Consider the following 16379-nt stretch of genomic DNA (forward strand, 5'->3'; position numbering starts at 1 on the left):
AGTGTTCCACGACCAGGACAAAAAACACTCTGCTAGGTGTCTGTGTCAATGCTAATACTAACTTAAATAAAATGTAAAGAGGAAGTGAAATGATGGGGCCTTTTCTCAAAGTTCCAGATGGATAATCACAGGCAGCATTTTAAGACCTTTACGTATTTGCGAGTTGTTACTGACCTGTTGGGTGCTCCAAGGGTCAGTCCTGGGACCCCTTCTATTTAACCTCTACATGCTGCTGTTAGGTCAGTTAATGTGCAGAAAAAATCCTAGTCCTATCACAATTATGCAGACGAGTCAGATCTATTTTTCACTGTCGGCAGATCAGTTTGTGGATGCAAAACAACTTTCTACAGCTGAACTCAGAGAAGACTGATATCATCATCTTTGGCCACAGAAACAAAGAGAAAGTGTTAGTGGTCACCTCCAGAGTCTCGCTCTAAAACCTACAAACCAAGTTAAGAATCTGGGGGTAAAAATGGACTCAGACTTGAACTTTAACAGCCACATCAAATCAATAACATCAGCAGCTTTTTACAATCCAAAAACATTCTCAAAATCAAAAGTATAGTGTCCAAATCAGATTTGGAGAGACTTATCCATGCGTTTGTCTCCAGTAGATTAAACGGCCTTTACTCTGACAGTGTTCCAATCAAAGCCTAAACCTGTTTTGTTTAGCTGTGCATATGACTGAAATTATTTTCTTCCTTTTTTGTCTTAAACTGTTTTGTGATTTCTCCCATGTCTTTGCGATTTTTATGCATTTTGTCCTGTTGTGAAGCACTTTGAATTGCCTTGTGCAAACGTCAAAAAACTTGCCTGCTCTTGCTGAAGAAACCTTAAGTATCTAAAATCCCACTTGCATTTTTGTATCTAATGTGGAAACAAAATAGACGAGGACGTTTAAACCTTGCTCTTTCTATTTTTCAGATGAGTCCAGAAATTTACACAAAAAATGGTCTATTTATATTTATTTCTATTTTAATCAAAACCCTGAGTTCAAGTGAATTTCACTTGAGTAGATATATTTTGCTTTTAAGATTGAGTTTATGCTTGGACAAGGCCAGGATATGGAAAAATCTCTCATGTCTTCACATTTTCTTTATATCATATTATCTTTCCTCTGCTTGTCGCTCAGTAGCAGATCTGGAAGTACTGACTGGGCGACTTGACACGGCTTTGGTAGCTGGACGTCTCTGATTATCTGATTTTTACTGACCATGTAAATGTACGAGGTGTATGATTTGTAGGAAGCACATTACGGAGTCAATGTGTATTTTATCCAACAACTGACTGTGGATGTGACAGAGGGAAGACAGTAGATGGCAGTAATGCACAAAGTATGCTTCCCAGCCGCCAATAAATCCACAAGAAAAAGCAAGTTTGAGGAAGTGAACCACAGCTGTATTTATTGATGGAAAGATTTCCATTGAACTTTGTGCCACACCTGCATTTAACCCGCTCTCCTGCTTCACCATCTGTAAGTATGACTCATGGATAAAAATTTGAGAAGCAATGCCATCATAGTCTGTGTTTTAGAAATTATGTATTTAATTTGTAAATGGCGTATTTTGTTGATTTACTTATAAATATATTATCTTTCTCTCTTTATGTGCAGAACTACAAAACCAGAATGAGTTTCACGTGTGACCAGTGTGGAAAGAAATTGTCGAATGCTTCTACTTATAAAATACACTACAAAACCCACACTGGAGAGAGACCATACAACTGTGGTCAGTGTGGAAAGGAATTCATGTCCTCCAGTGCCTTTTAAAATACATATGAGAATCCACACTGGAGAGAAGCCGTATGAGTGTGACCAATGTAGGAAGAGGTTTGTTTCATCATCAGAACTCAAAATCCACACCAGAATACACACTGGAGAGAAGCCATACAGCTGTGAAGTATGTGAGAAGACATTGTCACAGTCAAGCAACCTAGGAAGACACATGAGAGTCCACACTGGAGAGAAGCCAGACAGCTGTGACCAGTGTGGGAAGGGCTTTGCTCGGTCTAATCATCTTGAAATGCATATGAAAATCCACACTGGAGAGAAGCCATACAGCTGTGAAGTCTGTGAGAAGACATTTTCACGGTCAAGCTACCTAGGAAGTCACATGAGAGTCCACACTGGAGAGAAGCCCTACAGCTGTGATCAGTGTGGGAACGACTTTGCTCGGTCTATTGCCCTTAAATTTCATATGAGAATCCACACTGGAGAGAAGCCATACATCTGTTAAGTCTGTGAGAAGACATTTTCACGGTCAAGCCATCTAAGAAGTCACATGAGAGTCCACACTGGAAAGAAGCTGTAAAATGTGAGAAATGAGAGAAAGCTTTCTCTGCACCATCCAGCCTCAAGACGCATTAAATATTATATATTATATCATGTAATTTTGTAAAACTAACTTTTTCCTCTTTACCTAGTTTGTTTTTAGTGGTTTTAATATAGTGTCGTAATAAATAAAATATACCTGAAGTTTTGTTTTATATTCTATTTGCCGAGGCTGTTTCCCTCTCGAGATCTTGAATTGCTCCGTTTTACCCGGTCCGCTGTCACCATCTTAAGTCCACTCACCACTCCTTTGAGGATAGTGAGGTACAGATCCAGGCAAAGGAGCAGAGGTGGTCTGGGGGAGGGGTCAAATATGTATTTGTCAGGAAAGATGATCTATATTTAAACAGAAATGGAGACCTATTTACAACTCTATTCTCAGACCCAAACCAAATTGAGATAACAATAGGACTCATCAGATGCTTATAGGCTGTAGATTACTCATTAAGGCAGAAAATGGACTAAGCAAATAAAACAGAGACTCATTAATATAAGGAAAAGTACTTTACTTTACAGTCCAGTCCTCCTGCACTCTGAAGACTTGAACTGATGCTGGGTCAGCTGCTGCCCTCTGGGGGACACATGTGGATTCATCTCCTGGGTCTTTCATATAGTGGAGACTTAGAACCTTCTTCTCCCTCTTATTTTACCTTATACTGTTGGTCACAATTAACATAACTCTCACTTGACTCATTCACTGAGATAAATGACCACTTCATGTGGATGGACTAAAGCAAGTCAATGGTATTAAAAATAAAGATTACTTTTTAATTTCCTGAATATTTTTCATAAAATGGCAAACAAGTGATAAGATAAAACTGTCTCTTTTCATTTAGAAAAATCAGGCAGTTCAAACCATCACTCACCACCAGAGGGCACACTTAAAAGTGGAGTCCCAAACTAGAGAGATAAGGTCCATCAAATGTAAATGAACAGAGAAGAGAGGTAGAGGAAAAAAACACTTCAAAATAAAACAGAACACACAAAAACGACGCAGAAAACTAAACAAGATAACAGATGAAATAAACACATTTAAACACTACACCATGACAATAAAATACTGTTTAAGCTACTAAGTCAAACCAATCAATCTATTAACTAGCACAAAAGACATTATTCCATTTTTACTTCCTCTCCACGTTTTCAGGCAGGTGGAACCAACAAAAATCTATTCAAAACTAACATAACACATGGTAAATTTGCCTCTTAATAATACATTTTAAAAACGTTTAATTGGACCACCTCATACTTGATGAATATGTGATTGGAAAAGCGTTTCAGTGAGAACCAGACCCACTTTGCCAGCAAAGTGAGTTTGATTTTAGGCCAGAGTTTTATCATTTATTAGTTAGATAAAACACACATGTTTCAAAGTGGCATTCAACCTGAGGCACAAGCTTTCAAATATGTGTCATGTTTTGTCATTTCAGGAGAACACACTGAAAGAAATATCACTTCCATCTTTATAATGACGTACTTTTAAATATTCAGTTAACTAGACGCACTTTATTTGCTTAATTTAGTTTGACCGTCTCAAGCAGAATGACCAGTGGAGTTAAAGAAAAGCACTTGAAATAAGGTGAAATTCTCACAACAGAAACGTTCTGATTAGGCAAGGCAAGGCAAGTTTATTTGTAGAGCACATTTCATACACAAGGCAATTCAAAGTGCTTCACACAGCAGGAAAAATGCATTCAAATCACAAAGAAATTACAGAAACAGAAATACAATAAAATTAACTAAATTAAAAATTATCAATCCAACTGATTTTCTAAACTAATAAAATCACAAACAAAAGAGAAGAGTGCAAAGATAAAAATTAACTACAATAAAATTAACTAAATTAAAAATTATCAATCCAACTGATTTTCTAAACTAATAAAATCACAAACAAAAGAGAAGAGTGCAAAGAAAAAATCCTTTCAGTCATATGCGCAGCTAAACAAAACTGTTTTTAGCTTAGATTTGAACATTGTCAGAGTAGAAGCCTGTCTCACATCTTCAGGAAGACTGTTCCAGATTTTAGCTGCATAAAACTGAAACGCAGATTCCCCATGTTTTGTCCTGACTCTGGGCACCAGCAGGAGGCCGGTCCCTGAGGTCCTCAGAGTCCGAGATGGTTCATATGGCACTAACATATCCAAGATGTACTTTGGTGCTAGGCCATGGAGAGACTTGTACACAAGCAGAGCTGCTTTAAAGTCTATTCTCTGAGCCACAGGGAGCCAGTGCAGAGACCTGAGAACAGGACTAATGTGATCATACTTCCTGGTTCTGGTCAGGACCCGAGCAGCAGCGTTCTGGATGTACTGCAGCTGTTTTACAGCTCGTTTGGAGAGACCAGTGAGCAGGCCGTTACAGTAGTCTAATCTACTGGAGACAAACGCGTGGATAAGTCTCTCTAAATCTGGTTTTGACACTATATTTTTGATTTTGGCAATGTTTTTTAGATGGTAAAAAGCTGCTGATGTTATTGATTTGACGTGGCAATTAAAGTTCAAGTCTGAGTCCATTATTACCCCCAGATTTCTAATTTGGTTTGTAGGTTTTAGAGCGAGACTCTGGAGGTGACCGCTAACACTTTCTCTTTGTTTCTGTGGGCCAAAAACGATTATTTCAGCCTTGTCTGAGTTCAGCTGGAGAAAGTTGTTTTGCATCCACACACTGATCTGTTGGATGCAGTGACAGAGTGAATCTACTGGTCCATAGTCACCCTACAGATAGTGAAACATAGATCTGAGTGTCGTCTGCATAATTGTGATAGGACACATTTTCACTGGGTATCAACTGACCCAACGGCAGCATGTAGAGGTTGAACAGAAGGGGACCCAGGACTGACCCTTGGGGCACTCCACAGGTCAGGGTCATGTGGTCTGAGACACAGCTACCAATTTCAACAAAGTACTTCCTGTCTTCCAGATAGGACCTTAACCAGTTTAGGGCAGTGCCAGTGATGCCTACCCAGTCCTCTAGTCTCTCTAAGAGGATCCCATGATCGACAGTGTCAAAAGCAGCACTCAGATCTAACAGAATTAAGACTGAGGCTTTGCCCGTGTCAGTGTTCAGGCGGATGTCATTTGTCACCTTGACAAGAGCAGTCTCAGTGCTGTGATGAGGTCTAAAACCAGACTGAAAAACATCAAATGAGTTGTTTATTAAGAGGAAATCTGTGAGCTGTTGGTAAACAACCTTTTTCAACGACTTTGCCCCAAAATGGCAGATTAGAGATGGGCCGGTAATGACTCAGTACTGCGGCATCAAGACTGCTCTTCTTTAGGAGAGGCTTTATGACCGCAGTTTTCAAAGACATTGGGAATGTTCCAGATTGAAGCGACATGTTAACTATGTGAGTGAATGGTGCTAACAAACTGTTCAGCACAGACTTTAGAAATTTGGTGGGTAACACATCAAGGCAGCATGTAGATGAACTCAGACTGGTGATGATCTCATGGACAGTTTTGTCAGTTACTGGTGCAAAGTGAGTTAGCTCTAAGTGTCTTGGTGGTTTTAGGGTAATTTTTTGCATTGTGGGATTTATAGCATTTTTAATGCCCTGAACTTTGTCATTAAAGAATAATGCAAACTCATTACACTTGGATGTGGAAATGAGTTCTAACGGCAGCTGAGCTGGAGGGTTTGTTAATCTGTTTACTGTGGCAAACAGGACACGCGAGTTGTTACTGCAGCTTCCAATTATTTCAGAAAAATATCTTTCCCTAGTTCTACATAAGATTAGGTTGTACATGTTCAGCTTTTCTTTGTAAATCTCTTTTTGAACCTGGAGCTTTGACTTGCGCCATTTCCGTTCGGCCCTGCGGCACTCCCTTTTCTGTGCCCTGACCGAATCATCATTTCTCCACGGCGCCTTCTGCTTATTTTTAACCATTTTAGCCTTTATAGGGGCGATGGGGTCCAGAACATTCAAAACACTAGATGTAACAGAGTTCAACAAATCATTTACATTAGAACATGAGACATTTTCAAAGTTTATCATTTCCATAAACAGTGCACCTGTGCCATCACTTATGTGTCTCCTCTGAACAACTGCAGGACCAACCGGAGGTTTGGGAGAAACAGACAGGTCAAAGAAGACACAGAAATGATCAGACAGAGCAACATCGATCACATTAACATTTGAAATATTTACCCCCTTTGTAATTATGAGATCTAGAGTGTGTCCTTTGCTGTGGGTGGGGCCTCTCACATGCTGAGTAAGACTGAAGGTTTCAAGGACAGCATCAAGCTCTTTAGCGTTTCTGTCACAAACATTATCAACATGCACATTGAAATCACCTGTAATGACCAAACCATCAAAGTCTGTGCATATGACTGAAAGCATCTCAGTAAAATCATCAATAAAACTTTGGCAGTGCTGGGGAGGCTTGTATAAAACAATGAAGAGAATGGATGGAGACCGTTTTAGCTCCATTTTAAAGGATACATACTCAAATGATGAAAACACCCCAAAAGACAACCTGCGGGTAATTATTTCATCTCTAAAGACAGCACAGACTCCACCCCCTTTTTTGTTTTCTCGTGTTTCAGATTCAAACTTAAAGTTGGGTGGAGCAGATTCTATCAGAACTACATTTCCTGTGTTTTTGTCAAGCCATGTTTCAGTTAAAAACATAAAATCAAGATTATAAGAAGAAATAAAATTATTAATTAAGAGAGATTTGTTACATAAGGAGCTGACATTTAGCACAGCAAGTTTCAGACTAGTTTCAGTGAGACTGGGCTTTATCTTTTCACAGGGAATATGAATCACATTTCTCAGATTGGGCCTGACTCGCATTTTGTTTTTCCATCTCTGTGATGATGTGACTACAGAAATAGCACTAGGGGGGGCTCTTTTTACATAGGGCCCCGGGTTTGTTTGATTTTTAATGTGGCAATAAGTCCCGGCAACGCTGAGACCCAGTGCATCCTAGCTATGGGAGATACCAGGTGAAAGGCGAGGTTGGATGGGTGGTGGGGCTTTTGTAGCCAAGGAGAGTTTGGGACCAGGTGAGAGGCGAGGGGGGATGGGTGGTGGGGCTTTTGTTGGTGTAGTCGGTACTGACATAGCCCTTGCTATATTGGGCGCGAGTGGAGCCATCTTAATGCCTGATTTGATCAGACTTTCAAAATGGCTGGGAAGGCCCATGGGTGAGAGTGGAGATGAGAAGGAGAATGATGAATCTTTAGTGGGAGTAGATGTTGCAGGGGGAACCCAGGGCTGGTGTGAAGGCAGGGGCGATGACAGGGATGTTGTTGGGCTTGTCACAGATGGGTCCAAGGCCTTTGAAGATTGTTCCTTTGCTGGAGGCGGTGGAGGTGAATGTGGAGCAGCTGGAGCTGAATCCTTTGCTGGTGGTGGTGGAGCAGCTGCTGATGAATCCTTTGGTGGAGGCTGAGGTTGTGGTGCTTTTGATGTTGAAACATTGGCTCGGTCTCTGGCTGATGGAGCAGGAATTCTTCTCTCATTCCTCTCTTCTCTAACTATCTGCTCAGGACCCTGTCCAGGCCCAGTCCAATGCCTCAGAGCGTGGAGCAGGTTCTCTGTCAGCACCCTCACTCCACCTCTGCATAGGTGGGGGCCATTTCTCTTAAACAGGTCCTCTCGTTTCCAGAATAGATAGAAGTTCTTAATATAGTGTAGTCCTCTCGGGGAGCACTCTTTGGACAGCCATGTGTTCAGCTGAAGAAGCCGGCTAAACTTGTTTATCCTCCTGTCGATGTTTGGAAGAGGTCCACTTATGAATGTTTTGATTTCCATTTTATCAAGCACGTCGAATAACTTCAAGAAGTCTTTTTTCAAAACTTCAGTCTGTTCCCGCCGCATGTCCACTGCACCCACGTGCACAATCAGCTGTTTAGCTCCTCCATGCTTAGCCATAATATTTGGAAGGAGTGACGTTATCTCAGAAACAGTGGCGCTTGGAAAAGAATGTGTGTTTATCTTTTCATGCGTCACGTGACTTATCGCGCCGTCCCCTACTAACGTGACCTTGGCTCCTGGCACAGATCCTCCTCGCTATATTTTGGCCACGTCATCTTTCCTTTTTTCATTTAATTCCATCTCTGAAAGTGGTAAAAATCTGTTGGTGAGCTGTATTTTAGGTGACTTCGCGTTATCTTTGTATCGTTTAGGCTTTGCTCCAAGTTTGTTCCAAGAAACAGCCTGGTCTTTCTGGTTTTTAGACAGTTTTGGAAACGACACAGAGTCACTGCGGTTTAGGTTGAAAGTAGCAGTTTTTCTTGTAAAAAGTGTGCTCTTCTTACCGTCGGTTGACACAGGAATGGTATCGTGAAGAACTTTTTCAGATTCCAAAACAAATATCCGTGTTTTCAGCTCATTAATTTCTTGTTGATATTTCCGACAGCGTTCAGTCTTTCTCCCTTCTTCTCCCGGACATGTCGCTGGCGTCAGATATGTCGTTAAAACTGGAAAAATGTTCTTAAAATCCTTGGTTTACTGATTAAAAAGCAAAATAAATAAGGAAAGCAGCGATAGCAAGCGGAGCGAGCAAAAAAGCGTGTGCACTCTTCGGAAGCAGGATATAGGCAGGCTATCTGATTAGCTATTTAAACCTCGTTAAAGTGAGATACAAAACTATCTTTTGTTTGTTGGTCAGTTTGCTCTCTCAACAACATATTAGTTTTCACTTGTAGAAAAAAACATTTCAACTCTCATCCAAGAGTCATTCTCAATCTGCGGATCTAGTTTAAGTGCGATACTATGTACGTCTGGTATGCACTGATTACTGATCAATCTTCAACTGAGTCTTCCTCGGTCAGAAGGAACAGACAACTCCAGTTCACACTTGAACATTTATTGAAGGGAGCAAACATTGGGAGGAGTAAGTAAGTAAGTAAATTTTATTTCTATAGCACCTTTCACAGACAGAAGTCACAAAGTGTTTCACAAAACACAGAATAAAATGATAAAAACACAAAAAACTTAGTGAACAATACATATACAACAATATACAGTAAAATCAGCCGCTAAAACAAATGCAATTAAAAGACTTGACTGTGGAAGTTCAAATAATCAGACCAAAGGTACGTTTGTGTCTCTTCTTTATTTGTTTCCATCAAAATCCACCCCACCTGTGCAACAAGAATCCATTTAAATACCCTCACCCTTTCACAATAAGACACCTTTTGTGTGTGAGACATAATAATACATACATACATACATAATGCAGGTTCGCCATATGACTAAATAAAAAGGTTTTAAGCTGACCCTTAAAAGCAGTAACTGAGTCCAGTGAGCGTAGGGAGAGCGGAAGATCGTTCCAGAGTCTGGGGGCAACTGCCTGGAAGGATCGGTCTCCTCTGGTCCGAATACGGGTGCGAGGAACCAATAACAGTTTCTGATCCAAGGACCTTAGTGAGCGAGAGGGAGTGTATGGTTTAATCAGATCGATAATGTACGATGGGACCTGACCATTTAAAGCTCTAAAAGTTAAAACAAGAATTTTAAACTGTATCCGGTAGGAGACCGGCAGCCAGTGAAGGGCTTTAAGAATGGGTGAAATGTGGGCCCTTCTATTTGTGCGGGTTAAGATCCTCGCTGCAGCGTTCTGGACCAGCTGCAGATGATTGAGTTCCTTCTTGTTAAGACAGGAAAACAAACCATTACAATAGTCTAAACGTGAAGACACAAATGCATGAATTATAACTTCCAGATCATTTTGAGACACCATTGTCCTGAGCTTAGAGATTTTCCTCAACTGAAAGAAACAGTTCCTCGTCAACAGCTTGGAGTGGTGCTCTAAAGACATGTCTTTGTCAAAGACAACACCCAAGTTTCTAAGTTTTGGTTTTGTAGTCTGGCCTAAGACACCCAAGTACTGGTTTATCCCTGGAATGGCATCATCAGGGGCAATAATCAGAGTTTATGTTTTGTCAGCATTTAGCTGCAAGGTGTTTTTGCTCAGCCAATGTTTTATTTGCACTAAACAACTGACCAAGGAGTTCAGCTTCTGGATCTCAGAAGGTTTAAAAGAGCAATGTAGCTGAATATCGTCACCGAACAGGTGATAGGACACATCACTAAACTCGCGTGCGTGCGACAATAAAACTTAAGAAACAGTCACAAACAGGTTGCAGTGAAAATGTATAAAGACATGTAGTTACACACAACGACCACCAGAGGGAGCCCTAGTGTAGTTGCATTCAGCGACCACAAGAGGGAGCCATAGCTTACAGTTACAGGTAAAGCTTAACTCTCCCAAGAAACGTGTCATAAATATACAAAGTAAACTGCACAAAATATACATAAGGGACTATTTGCAATGAAATATACAGAATAAGGGATTGAATTATGGACATGCATGTGTAGAACTAAAGCAATATTAGTAGCTAGTAGAGCCCAGCCGCGCGCACTTTAACAGCAAACATCGGCACGCAAGCCAGCATCTGCGCTCTAACTTACAGAACTTCGACATGCATAGATGGTTACAACAATACTCACATCATATGGACGCACACAGTACCTATACACACAGGATAAGGTAGGATAAAAAGGCAGGATAAAAAGACAGCGAACCTGGGCTCTGCTCCTCACACAGTAATGGGAAAAACAGGAATGGGAAAAAACTACAGCATTTGGGCCTTAAGGAACTACAATGAACCCTGTTGCTTTTTGGGATGTGTAGTATTTTCCTGGGGGACTTTTAACAGCCGCCCCTGTATTTGCAGGGCAAATACACACATACTGAAGTCCGCTAGTCAGGAGAAATGCTAACAGCGTCTTCAGGCACTGCAGGAAGTTCTACCAGTTTGGTTACAGGGCGGACGTAGGTCATTAACCTGAACCTCTGCGGCTCTAACAACGCCGTCTGATCCAGAGAAAACTTTGGTGATGGTGCCAACTGGCCACAGTCCTCTGGGGAGATTTGCATCCACTATCATAACCACCTGTCCTACAGCAACATTGTCAGTAGATTCACGCCATTTCTGTCTCAGCTGAAAGCCGGGGAGATAGTTCTGGACAAAGCGCTTCCAAAAGTGGTCACTTATCACCTGGTTGTGTTTCCATCTCCTGTTGGACAGAGCATCATGAATACGTACACAGCCTGAGGTAGTGCTGAGTCACGCCGCCCCATTAGCAAGAGATTAGGTGTGATGGGGTCCGCATCCGCTACATCGGAGGAGGCGTACCCGAGAGGTTTTGAGTTAAGGATACCTTCAACCTCTATCAACGTGGTGAACAGGACCTCTTCTGCCACAACTTGCTCCTTCAGGACTCCCTGCAGAGCCGACTTCACCGACCTTATTTCCCTCTCCCAGGCTCCACCGAAGTGAGGCGCGTACGGTGGGTTAAAGTGGAAGTTGATTGTATGCTTGGCCAACTGTTGCTGCAGTTCTGGGCCCATGTTGTCAAAGGCGGTATGGAGCTCTTTGTTGCCACCCCTGAAGTTCGTGCCTCGGTCTGACCACAGCTCATATGGCTTTCCCCTGCGTGCGATAAACCTGCGTAAAGACATAAGAAAAGAGTCAGTGTCAAGGCTAGGCAGGAGATCCAAGTGCACACATCTGGTGGCGAGGCACTTGTAGATGATCCCCCAGCGCTTCGCTCTCCTGCGGCCAATCTTCACCAGGTATGGGCCAAAACAGTCCACGCCTGTGGACCAGAATGGTGGTTTGTACAGTCTCAGGCGAGATGAGGGAAGATCCGCCATTTTTGGAGTAGAAGGAGAAGTGCGCCATCTTCTGCAGTCAACGCACTGGTACTGATGTTTCTTGATGGCCTGGCGTCCTCTAATGAACAAATAGGTGCGGCGTATCTCTGCATAGAGTCTCTCTGCGCCAGGGTGGAGAAGTTGAGCGTCATAGTGTTTGATGACGAGCATAGTCAGAGGATGATCTGCTGCCAGCATGAGTGCTGTCTGGGTCTACATCTGTGGCCTGACGCAGACGTACTCCAACTCTGATTAGTCCGCTGAGCTTGTCGTATACAGGAGAGAGAGCACTCCGACAGCTGCTGGTTGGTACAGCGTGGCCTGTTCGGAGGGCTTGAACCTCTTCAGGAAAACTGTTTGTGCAGAGTGAAGGAACCGTGTCTGTGCCTTGAGACGCTCGGCTGCAGTGAAGGGAGTGGCCGCCCCATGCAGGGACTGGTGAGTGGCCAAGCCCCCAAGCCTCCCAGCATACTGTGCTGGGAGGCTTGGGAGTGCAGCGGTATGGCCACAAGAATGCTGCTTTCTTGAGCTCCTCACTGCCACAGTCTGTTAGCTCTGTCGGGGTATGTGGCCACATGTCCCATGTTGGAGTCAGAAAGTGTGGCCCATCAGACCAGCGGCTGGAGACGGTCAACTCTGCCAGATGTTTGCCTCTAGTGAGGTCATCAGCGGGGTTATTTTCAGAGTTCACATAATGCCACTGCTTTGGGGAGGTCAGCTCGTGGATCTTACAGATTCGAGCCCCTACGAATACCTTGTAGTGGCAGGAGCTGGAATACCTTGTAGCGGCAGGAGCTTGACTGACTCATTGCGGCACTGTGGTGGAATCTGTCCACAGGTAGACTGACAGCAGTGAAATTGTGAGTTTGGTTTGGAGCACCTTTGCGAGTTGGGCTCCGGTGAGCGCAGCACACAGCTCCAGTCTGGGCATTGACATTTGCTTGCGGGGCGCGACTCTGGAAAGGGCCATGACAAATGAAGTGGAAAGGTGCCCTTGCTGGTTCTTCACTCTGAGATCGGCTACAGCCCCATAAGCCCTCTCAGAGGCATCACAGAAGATGTGCTCCTCTTCAACAAAGCAACGGTGTGACATAACAGCGAGGAATGGCAATGTGCTGAATATGTGATAGCTCTCCCTCCTCTCTCCCTGGTGGGCGTCTTTGTGCGCCCTCACATGGCGCTGTAGTGCAAATATAGCACAGCAGGGGCTACAAGTAGTCCCGAATGGCAGGACTCTCCACTCATAAATGTATGGGGGCCGCTCTGTTTCACCATCTCGCCACAGGAACCGCTGGAGGGGGCGGTCCTCTGGAAGCAGCTGGACTTGGTGAAACATGGCTTTTATGTCTCCGCTAACAGCCACAGGAAACTGCCGGAAGCGGAGGAGCAAGCCGAGCAGCATGGGGCCCAGTGGAGGTCCTGACAGGAGGTAGTGGTTGAGGACGGTCCCCTGGAACTCAAAAGAGCAGTTAAAGACAACCCTAGACTTGTTGTTGTGATGTACCATGTGGTGTGGTACATACCAAGATTCAGTAGAGTTATCTATCTCTTCTGGAGTCAGCTTAACAACATAGCCTGTGTCTACTAACCTTTTGATCTCCTTGTTGTAAGTGAGTGCTAGATCAGGATTCCTAGCGAGCTTACGTTCTGTGGATCTCAGGAGGCCTTTGACTGACTGACTATCTATATATCTATATCTATATCTATATCTATGAAATTGAGAGAAAAGGGAGCGCATGGAAAGTCACGAACAAAGGCGATCTTTGGTGTTGGAGGTCGATCGGCGAGATGGAGAGGTCGAGGAGAGAGCGTGACGGTCGGATTTCTAAAGCACGTGGAGGAAAGAAATTGAGTCTGAGTGTATGCAAAAAATTGAAAGAGGGGTTACTTAAAGATGGAGGGGAATAGAAAGGACAAGATTTCCGAGAGAAACTTGTAAAAATGTGAATAGTGATAAGAAATAATTCCAACCACATCTTTTTTTTAAGAAAAGACAGTTTTCAATGATCAACATAAAGTGGGAAGATTTGTTAGTCAGGTGGTGGGGGAGGTGCAATCAGTCAAGATTACATGGAGTGGAATGGTGATTAATGACTGCACAAATAAAGATCAGAGAGATATGACTCTGAAGATGAAGAACTATGGAACTGCTAGTGTGAGGTGTTTTGATCTGGATGGAAAAACGAGAGTGAAAGGTGTGTGTGAAGTGGTGTCGGTACTGTGTTGAATGAAAAGATGTTTTTGAGTGTTGCTGATGTGAGTGTAGTGGCCGGGTCGTGGATGAATCAGTTATTATAGTATTTTGTTCCAACAACGCCACTCCAGTTTAACTGGAGAATATTTCCCAAAGGCACACAGATAAGTCTATTAAGGAGGCTGGCCAGGTGCCATTTAAGTTACATGGTTTTTATTTCACAATAATATTGCACACAAACAGTATTTTAATCAAGGATTTAATCAGCAATAAAATCTTTACTAAAACACATTCACACTCACTCATTCGCACTCACTCATTTTTCTAAAACTAACCACGATTTGACAGCCTGTCAGTCAAAAATCGGGGGAAAGTGCCCCGTGCACAGAGTCCCCCTGTCCAGCCGTAACCTGACACCGGAAGGTGCCAAGACACCGCGGACCAAAACAGAAAACAAGAACAGAAAACAGAACGCGCAGGACAGATCAACATAAAGCAAAGCAAAACAGGAAAACAAAACAGATCAACACAGGGGCAAAATAAGAACAAAATAGGAACAACACAAAAAGGAACAAAACGGGACGGCAAAATAGGCACAATACGGGACCGCGGTGAAGTTAGATTCACGTTGGACGTTGGACATTCGCCTCCGCAACTAGAGCGGGAGCTTCCTCTGAGTGTGCCCCGCGTGCAGTAGCTCAACGCGGGGAGCTGCGCGCTGAAGTGCCGCTTGATGCGCCAGTTAGGGACCGTGTCTAAAGTACCGTTTGTTTAAAAATGTGTTATCTTAAAAAATATCAAACGTATTTATATTTAAAAAAAACAACATTGAGCATGAATCCAAGTTGCTAATCCTAGATGCCATAGTCCTTTTGGGCTAAAAAAATGAACCCTTTGTAGATTTTTAAAGAATATTTGTCAAAAAAACAAGAATTCTTTTCAATAGCTCCTAAATCAGCAAACCTAGATAGTAAACGCTAAGTGATTATAGTAGTTTGAGTCGCCAGGTATCACGCACACCTTTTACTTTTTCAAATTAACCCTTTGTAGATTTTTACGGAATATTTGCCAAAAAACAAGTATTATTTTCAATAGCTCCTAAGTCAGCTAGCCTAGATAGTAAACGCTAAGTGATTATAGTAGTTGTGGTCTCCAGGTGCCACGCACACCTTTTACTTAAAGGCGGTATGGACGATTTTTCGGCGATTTGAGAACGCAGGCGGAAGTGCGCATGCGCACTCCCCCGTGCGGACTGATACAACACACACGTGCGTTTGTTTATTAGCGCAACGGAGCGCATCGCATCGCTCGTCTCCCGTAGATTTCTGTCCACTTCTGCGTCAGCTCGAACTGTCTTTCTCCGTCTTCATTTTGCCCCGTACACGGAGGGAACTATTTTATGATAGATCCATGCGTTTAGGCACACGGAAATGTGGGGACGAGCCTGACGCGGCTGCAGGTGAGCGATAGGTGCGTTTTATGATTGATACGTGGCAGGACAAATGATTTATCCACGCCACGAGGAAATATGATAAAAAAATTTGCTGAAAAAAAATCGTCCATACCACCTTTAAATCAGGTTCTGTCTCCATGAATCATAATATAATATCATCTTGCAATCACATTATTTCCAACGCACAAATCACATACAGGTGAGTATTCACATTTTTAACATAAGTTTACTGATTTCCTTTGAATTTGTGGAAATCTGCCAATTTATTTTAGGAATATACCTACATTTTATACGTGCTACTGTATGTTACAGGTTGTATACAATGCATAATTTTAGCAAAGATAAATTCTCTGCCTTGGATAAAATTAAGCTGCATTTGCTTTGATGCAACATTTGAGGAAAACAGAGCTGAACATTTTACCAGGACCTCCACAGGTAATGTACTATATTTGTTCCTAAAAGTGACATATCACAAATTAGGTCATTAATTCTTTTCCATTCTCTCTTTCTCTATTTTATCAGCAATTACAGGATCAAGAAATATTATAGCCTTTCATTTGTCTTTGACAATAATGACCAGGGCCTTTTCCAGAGAATGAAATCTGAAATTTCAGCCCACACATTTTAACGTTACTACATCTCTGCCTGGAATTCCTTAAGGAGTTCTGAGATTTACTGACATCTGCAGTGCTTTTGTAAATTGAATAAATATTACAATTCAACCCCTAATTA

The 16379-nt window shown here is 42.6% G+C and overlaps 1 pseudogene; it reads left to right on the plus strand.

Annotated features, from left to right (window-relative positions):
• LOC140363400 (uncharacterized) overlaps positions 1-16379 on the plus strand; it is a 41771-nt pseudogene that overhangs the window by 7736 nt on the left and 17656 nt on the right.

Source organism: Eucyclogobius newberryi, unplaced genomic scaffold (assembly GCF_026437365.1).
Source record: "Eucyclogobius newberryi isolate DKJ021-1_F unplaced genomic scaffold, fEucNew1.0.hap1 SCAF_1, whole genome shotgun sequence".
NCBI classification, from domain to species: domain Eukaryota; kingdom Metazoa; phylum Chordata; class Actinopteri; order Gobiiformes; family Gobiidae; genus Eucyclogobius; species Eucyclogobius newberryi.